The sequence below is a fragment of the Mya arenaria genome, chromosome 12 (genome assembly GCF_026914265.1).
Source record: "Mya arenaria isolate MELC-2E11 chromosome 12, ASM2691426v1".
Lineage (NCBI taxonomy): Eukaryota > Metazoa > Mollusca > Bivalvia > Myida > Myidae > Mya > Mya arenaria.
The window spans coordinates 23,053,080-23,062,405 of NC_069133.1; the positions used below are offsets into that span (position 1 = coordinate 23,053,080).

Consider the following 9,326-nt stretch of genomic DNA (forward strand, 5'->3'; position numbering starts at 1 on the left):
CTCGAAGCTTGCCGGAGATTGCAGAGTTGTTACGATTGGCACATTGTTTTCTGTTTCAGTCAAGTTCCGTTTTATTGAAAAGGTAAATCCTGTGTTTAATGCATTTAAAGCTTGTTTTGTGCGAAACATTTATTAACTTACATGGTAGAATATGAATATGAAAATTAACCTTTATTATCTATTTCAAACATAAAATTCTTCTCTAAAAACAATTTCAATATTTTGAACAACCTGTTAATAGGTATAAGTATCCCGTATAACACGTTTATTATTTTAGACTAGTCATAGACCGTGATTGCTTTTACTTTTGAAAACTAAATTATATTAAAATGACTTAAATGACCATATAAATGTTATAACTTAATTTTTTTAGATAATTATTGGCTTCTTGTAAAAATATGATAAAAGCATGCCACGTTGTTTGTGAAGTTGAAACTGTTCAATAGTGTGTTTATTTTCACTGAAATGAGTGAAAATGTACTTTTTACAGAATATGTTTAAAGTGAAGCTATTATACTACTATTTTGTGAACATTTGAAGTTTGGTATTAAATACCAGCATTTGACGATAGTGAACAATATTAAGACATCGGATTTTTTAATATCTTTATTGTCGATGCGTATTTTAACAATATTATTCCTTTCCAAACTTTCTTTGTTTTTTTTCCATATGCTTTATATGCGTTACAATATAAAAGCCTTATACATTCATGTTTTGAATCAAGGCTTACTAGACAATTCACTGACAGTCACTTGAATGGAATGTACTCCTGATCAAGGCGTTCTGTCCCTGTACTGTAATTAGTGTTGAATTGTGAACCAGATCGCTGTGTTTCTGGTTGTAATTGAAATATTGGTGGGGTAATGTGCATGTTGTTACAGGTTGCATGTTTTTGTTGCAACTTTTCGTTTGGACATTTTTCATGGCATGTTTTTCGTACTCAAAATTTCTCGATCACATTGAAATTGTTTTACTGTCAGATATTTAGGCATTTCGAGATTTTCTGACATTGTAAAACTAAGGTAAGTCATAGTTATTATATGTTAGATCGTTTGTAAGAGTGACCCCTTTAATAAACTTGTGTTTTATTTTATATTAAATGTCAATACAACTTTACAGGTCATATGACACCAAGCAAGAGTTCATTCCCATCAAACTACTGCACTTTAGTATGCAAAATATCAACAAAACAAGATGAAATTTACATTTTATTATGTAAAATATTTTAAAGCAATGTAAAATGATACGTTTGGACTGGCACTTTCGTATACAAAAAGTAGATGTAAATGTGATAAAATAATTATAACTACAAATGTAAAATAAACAAAGAACAATGGCACTACGATCACAATCATAGAAAAATAGATAATATGATAAATGCAATATTTACAAAACAAGATTCAAATTTCCGTGTAACAGGTACATGTAAAAATGGTTGCCTTTTTCACAAATCCCATTTTTGAGTATTTTCGAGAAACATATCCTCTTGAACACAATATCATTTCAACATTTTAGTACTTCACTGTTTTATAACTGCCTTTGGAACTCCTGGTGAAACCGTCCCTTATCTTTAACAACACTAGAACAATCTCACGATGTCCGGTTTCTCCTCGATGCACGCACACCTGATGGTGCCACCTCTTTGAAAGTGCATGCATTTACCACCCTGTCTCTGGCAAAGTCCGACTCCCTTCAGCGCTCCCCGTAGCCCCACAACCTCCGCGCAGTTTCCGGTTGCGCCATCCAAGCGGCAAACTGCGGCGACGACCAGCTGACGTTAACCTCAGAGCCACAATCGCCAGAACTAATATGAGCGTTTTTGAGAAAGCCATTTTCCTGTAAAAGCAATGTAAAGCATTGAAAATACCTGTTTCTTTATTTTATCCAAGAAGCATTAGAGTATTTTTTGTCGGTCACGAAATGGTTTCTTGCTTATGTTATCTATAAAGTTACATTACTTAACAAGTCAATATATAATAATCAATACGTACTTTGAATTCTAGACAAACTGTAAGAAATGTCCTAGAAGTGTGGTATATGTAAAAAATCCCATTCAAAAAGGCGCAAATAGACTTCCAAGGGATATATAATCAAAAACGAAGAAAATTTGCACAATAGGAATTTATCGTACTAAACTATACTAAACTAAACTAAACTAAACTAAACTAAAGAATACATTTTTTTACTTGTTTTTACATCGAATAATCGATACTTTATTTCGTTCAGACATCGTTTTTTATATGAAGTTAAAAAGCAGTAATTCATATACGCCTGCTTATTAAGCATGATTCATACATGGAAAACCTTCCCACTTATAGAGAATCCGGAAGATAATTGGCCTCATCATGTATGTTGGCTTTAGTGATACGTGTTTGTAAACATGGGATTTGAAACACATAAATATACAATTATGTATGCAAATACTACGTTTATTAATTTAAAGATGGACATTTTCCATGTCATTTTACAGAATCTTAACTCGTTCTTATGAATATCTTAACGCCCACTTATTGTATTGGATCTGACAACCACATCTTTATATGAGTATCGTTATTTCTTATCAACGGAGTCATTATGAGCCTTGTATGAGAAGATCATTGTCTGATAAAGCTGAAAGAAATATAAAATATTAATTAAAACAATAACTCGTATCTGCCGGTTCTATATTATCCCACTTTAGAAAATGGGTTTTGAGGAGTGGAATGGATGTAGTATCCATTCTGTAAATTTTATTCTAAAAAACTTGTTTTTTTATTTAAAATGCAAAATTATAGTGCACGATGAGTTTAAATTGCATTCTTCGAATTAACAACAGTCACCCGCATTGTGATAGTTTAACATCACTGAAAATCAAAAATAATCATTAATTTTGATTTCGTAAATTAATGTCCAGTTCTATATAATATATAGAACTATCCATTAATTTACGAAACCAAAATACATACTCATTATGTGATGAAGATTTTGAAAATGCTTAGCCGATAAGAAAGATTAAAAAAGAAATGAAGCTAGACTGTAAATTCACAAGTAGACAATAAACCACAACAAAACTCACAATATTAGATATATGGGAAAAGTCGTTTAACAAAATACAAATCATAATATTGATTTATAAAAATATATTTATATTTTCTATATGAAAGTCGTCGTCTGAGAGATGACAGTGTACAATGAATGTTAATTTATATGTTTATAAACATATAACCTACTCATAATAGCTTTTTAACACATTTCTGATTTTGAAAGCATAATGAGTGAATAAAAGTTATCATAATGGTCAAATTGTGAGTCCAGCTTTAAACAAGCTCATAGTCACAGAAGTATTCATTGTGTTTTTGAAAAAAGAAATGATGTAACAAGAAATGCTGTACAGTTTTCCCAAACATATTTTCGTTGGAAATGCCAATTACAACAATTAAACAAATTTGTTTCATTAGCATTGAAAATAATTTGGCGCAGACAAATTTTTTCAAATAATATATAATGGAATATCACGTCTATGATAAAACACAATGCTGAATCAGTGGTATAATACACCCTAATTCAAAGTTAACCCGTGTTAAATACTCCCCAATGCTTATATACTGGAACAAAAAGCAGTATACAGAGCAAGTCACGTGTATGCTACACCACAACTCTTTCTTAGCGATAGAACGAAGCAATTTCCGTCGAAATCAAATTGTGGTACGGTACAACGCTGAGGTAGTTAAAGAATAAAGCAATATCCGGAAACAATTTGACAATATTGTCTCAGACCGCTCTATTATTGAAAGCCTGAACCGTTTTAAAGTGGGTAGTTCTGAACGGATGGTTCACATTTTTCCTTGAAGTAATTATCTAGCCTATCTCATTCTCAATCAGTGTAACGGATCAACAAAGTCAATGGTCCCTTTCTTTTATGGTTGTGAGGTTTTGTATTGATGTAACATCCTTCCGAAATCAGGCTATACATTTCTTCTTTACAGACTTATTTTAGGATAAGTATTCAAGAAGGCCACACGTACACGTACCCGTACAAGTAGTGTACCACATCCCCTCTATCATATCATTCTTAACTTGTATAATGTACTCATATCTGGATGACGTAGTGCCCAAAAATAAGTCCACACATTCAGTTACCCGTAAAAGTAGTGTTTCGTAACCTTTCTTTCCTTGCGATTGCAGATATATGCATATGTTTAAATGAACAAAGACAAAAAAGAAAATAAATTTAATTTCAAGATCAGATGTTTTGGCATTTTCTGGCATTTTCAAAATCAACATCTTGCAATAATGAACCCATAAATCAAGTGAACAGACATTTTAACACTAGCTGATGGATTGACGATACTGTGGTTTTGCGACGAAAGACCGTATAATGGCAGTGTATTACACTTTGAACTGTATACATCTGTCTTAAACGGAATAACATGAGCATTCAGCTTGCAGAAAACCTGTAAGGAGCTTAGGGATCTTTTTAATGATTATAAGTTGTGCTTGTTTAGCCGATTTGGGTTTGTTAAGCTTTCGCGGAGTGTTTCTTATATGACATCATATGGCAGCTTTATATAGATGTCTAATGCCGAAAAATGTTCATTATATCAGAGAAAGGACAGTCTGAGGCACGCAGTAATTTTCCTCTGACAAAACGGACAGTTTGATGGTTTTCGTTTATGTCATTGGCGTTTACGCATTCCATTGACGGGGTTTATGTTGAAACTTTTGGCTACTGGGCTTGTTTCTGTAAGTGAATTCTTTTTTATATTTTAATGAATGAATAATAGTTTCGCATTTTTCCAAAGGAGTTTAGATCTCATCTAGAGTATTTTTTGAGAATAGTTTATAAAGAAATTGAAAAGGAGAGTATATGTTTGCATGTTTTGTTAAGCCTTCTTTTTTGGTGGCTAGTAGCGTCCAGTTTTAATTCCACTTTAGGTTAAACATCATATATCTTACAACGATTATAAAGAAAGTTATGATAACTCATATTTAGTCACTCTCGTTGGCACGGTGATGGGCGAGAGTGTGGTTTGTATTGTTGGGGGAAGCCAGAGTACCCGCGGAAAACCAACTTGTCCGGCTTGGGGACCACTAACCGAACTCCTTCCACTTTGTTTGTACCGAAAACAAAATAGCGGAATAAAAACTGACTCTACTGGCCACTATATACGAGCAGTTTAACTCAAAATAGATAGATCCACGTTTATAACTAAAACGTTGGCCAACAGCTTCCAATGCATAGACGTAACGTCAATGGGTTCGGATAACAAGTGTAACAAATGGAGTTATTGACCAAAACGAAAATAATTCTTATTTAGAATATTGCATTAAGTATTACACATCGAACTTTGGGGACCATTTTCAATAGTATCCGTTTTTAGGTCCGCATGCAAATAATTATAAAAAATAGAAAATAACTTAATGTATTATAAAGTCATAGTCTATTGAAAACCGTGATCATACAATCATCAAATGTAAAATGCATATGCTATTGTATCATTTACTGGAGATTACGCAAAAATAGAAGGAAAATAGTCATAGACCTAATCCAAATAATTGTACGTTGATTTTTTTTACGATTTTTGATATGGCAAATACTCCACGTACAAATTGTTTGTTACCAAAAGTGGGTAGTTATTCCGATCGTGATTCCGGGTTAAGGCATATTGCGTCACCAAAATATCATAAAAACAAGAAATATTACCAGATAATGTTATTTTAATATATTAGTCCCGTACACAAACAAAATATTAAAAATATTAAACGAATATAAAAAAAATATAGAAACGAATAATTATGAGTTTTATGTGTGTTTTTGCATTTCATTCTGTCAAAGCATAACACTATATATACATGAAGGGCACCTGCAAGGCGGCGATTCACAGTTTTACATTAGTCGGAACACCTCAGAGATGGCCGAGTTGTTATGATTGTATTTACGAGGTCTATCGCGAAGTTTGCTGGAGATGGCAGAGTTGTTACGATTGGCATATTTGTTGTCTGTGTCAGTCAAGTTTCGTTTTATTGGAAAGGTAAATTCTGTGTATAATGCATTAAAAGCTTGTTTTGTGCGAAACATTTCTGCACGTACATGGTAAAATATGAATATTAACCTTTATTATCTATTTCAAACATTAAATACTTCTCTAAAAACAATTTAAATATTTTGAACAACCCGTTAATACGTTAGGTATAAGTATCCCGTATAACACGTTTATTATTTTAGACTAGTCATAGACCGTGATTGCTTTTACTTTTGAAAACTAAATTATATTTAAATGACTTAAATGACCATATAAATGTTATAACTTAATTTACTTCGGTCAGATTAGAAAAAAGCAACATTTTTAAGCTAGTTATTGGCTTCTTGTAAAAATATGATAAAAGCATGCCAAGTTGTTTGTGAAGTTGAAACTGTTTAATAGTGGGTTTATTTTCACTGAAAAAATTGAAAATGTACTTTTTACAGAATATGTTTAAAGTGAAGCTATTATACTACTATTTTGTGAACATTTGAAGTTTGGCGTTAAATACCAGCAATTGACGATAGTGAACAATACTAAGACATCGGATTTTTTAATATCTTTATTGTAGATGCGTATTTTAACAATATTATTCCTTTCCAAACTTTCTGCGTTTTTTCCATATGCTTTATATGCGTAACAATATAAAGGCATTATACATTCATGTTTTGAATCAAGGCTTACTAGACAATTCACTGACAGTCACTTGAATGGAATGTACTCCCGATCAAGGTTTTCTGTCCCGGTACTGTAATAAGTGTTGAATTGTGAACCAGATCGCTGTGTTTCTGGTTGTAATTGAAATATTGGTGGGGTAATGTGCATGTTACTATAGGCTGCATGTTTTTGTTGCAACTTTTCGTTTGGGCACTTTTCATGGCATGCTTTTCGTACTCAAAATTTCTCGATCACATTGAAGTTGTTTTACTGTCAGATATTTAGGCATTTCGAGATTTTCTGACATTGTAAAACTAAGGTAAGTCATAGTTATTGTATGTTAGATCGTATGTAAGAGTGACCCCTTTAAAAAACCTGTGTTTGATTTTAAATTAAATGTCAATACAACTTTACAGGTCATATGACACCAAGCAAGAGTGCATTCCCATCAAACTACTGCACTTTAATATGCAAAATATCAACAAAACAAGATGAAATTTACATTTTATTATGTAATACACACAAACACGTTCATATAAACACTTAACATATTTAATAGCAATGTAAAATGATACGTTTGGACTGGCACTTTCGTATGCAATAAGTATATGTAAAAGTGATAAAATAATCTCAACTACAAATGTAGAATAAACAAAGAACAATGGCACTACGATCACAATCATAGAAAAATAGATAAAATAATAAATGCAATATTTACATAACTAGATTCAAATTTCCGTGTAACAGGTACATGTGATAATGCTTGCCTTTTTCACAAATCCCATTTTCGAGTATATATGAGAGAAACATATCCTCTTGAACACAATATCATTTCAACATTTTAGTACTGCACTGCTTTACAACTGCCTTTGGAACTCCTTGCGAAACTGCCTCTGATCTTTAACAACACTAAAACATTCTCACGATGTCCGGTTTCTCCTCGATGCACGCACACCTGATGGTGCCACCTCTTTGAAAGTGAATGCATTTACCGCCCTGTCTCTGACACAGTCCGACTCCCTTAAGCGCTCCCCGTAGCCCAACAACCTCCGCGCAGTTTCCGGTGGCGATATCCAAGCGGCAAACTCTGCGGCGACGACCAGCTGACGTTAACGTCAGAGCCACAATCACCAGAAGCAACATGATAGTTTTCGTGAAATCCATTTCCTGTAAAAGCAATGTAAATAATTACAAATACCTGTTTCTGGTTTGATTCAAAAAGCATTAGACTCTTTGTTATCGATCAGGCATTCGTTTCTTGCTTATGTTATCATATTTCTGACTTACGTGACAATCATATGTCAACTAGCACTTCACAATCATACATACTGAATAAATAAATATATTTATATATCGATATATGAAAACATTTCTATAAAGTAACATTACTTCACTAGTCAATTTATATTTAATAATCAATACGTACTTTGAATTGTAGACAAACTGTAAGTCGTATATACTATTGAACATCTTAATAATAATAACTAAGCATGTCTACGCCGGTATATATAGCATACATTTCAGGTTTTTACTATCTAAATTTAGATACAGCTCCATAGTTTCTTCATGGACGTTACTCATTTATCGTGTTTGGGAAAACCATGTGATGGAGATCGTGATTCAGTGTAAATATTAAGTACAAATATAATTCTTATATTGTAACGAACACTTTTGGATCACAGCAATATCTAATAAACATTTGCAGCAAGATTTCATTAAGATTGCATGACTGTCACTGCAGAATATTTAGGCAATTTTGGTTCGGAATAAGCATATTTCTTCAAGTATTGCTTGCTCAAATGCTTGTATATGTAAGAACCAAATCTTTGCGATCTACAGAAAAGGATCCGCCCGTCTGCTGCGTTAGCCCGCTCTATGTTCAACTGATCATCAAAAATAGAATTAGCCCGATTTAAGCACAAACCAAAATGCAAACACCAAATGCAATTGACATTCAAGCTTAAGACATGCATCTTCAAGCGCAGTGCACGAAAGACATATTCTTCCATATTGTTCAATATAGTGACAGGCAGACACAGTCATTTGACAATCTGACGATGGTCAACACTGCTGGAGGTTGTTAACATAATATTGACAAAACTTTTATGTGTGAGCAATCACTTTGTTAGTAACAAGAAAATTGTAATTACACGAAATATATAAAAATAAGTAAGAACAAACGTCCAAATGAAAAAGGCATATAAATAAGTTAAATGAAATTAGAGGGTAAATTCGTTGCTAAAAAGGTCGAAAAAAATAACTGAGTTCATAGAAAATCACAAAAGAAACCTTGACCATATTTTAAAGTAATTTGTCAATACATCCAGTTGGCCTCACGAAAGGGTATTTAAAGTTAGCACCTCGAAGGTATTGTTTTTTGAAGAACACAACTATTGAGGCCATTGAAATGTTTACGAGAATGACATTAGTGATGTAATTGTCATCATTAGTTACTTATTAATCCAAGGAGTGACCAACGTACCACGAATTCAATTACGTAATGAAGATTTGTCGGAAAGGCTGAAATAGGAAGTTTCCCAGAAGTGTGGTATATCATATTTCATTAAATGGTGGAATACTGTTGAAAACGTCTAGCTCACTCTTGCATTATGATACAAAACCGAACTGAAATTGTACAATATCAATTTACTGTGCTAAAGTAAACTA

At 32.7% G+C, this 9,326-nt stretch overlaps 1 long non-coding RNA gene across 1 annotated transcript; it reads right to left on the bottom strand.

The window, feature by feature from the left end:
* Positions 1-7,151: 7,151 nt before the first annotated feature.
* Positions 7,152-8,136, bottom strand: LOC128210248 (uncharacterized). The gene is made up of 2 exons (XR_008257129.1): positions 8,086-8,136; positions 7,152-7,826 (listed from the first exon to the last, which is right to left on the bottom strand). It is a non-coding gene; the product is annotated as an uncharacterized LOC128210248 (long non-coding RNA).
* Between the last annotated feature and the right edge of the window lie 1,190 nt (positions 8,137-9,326).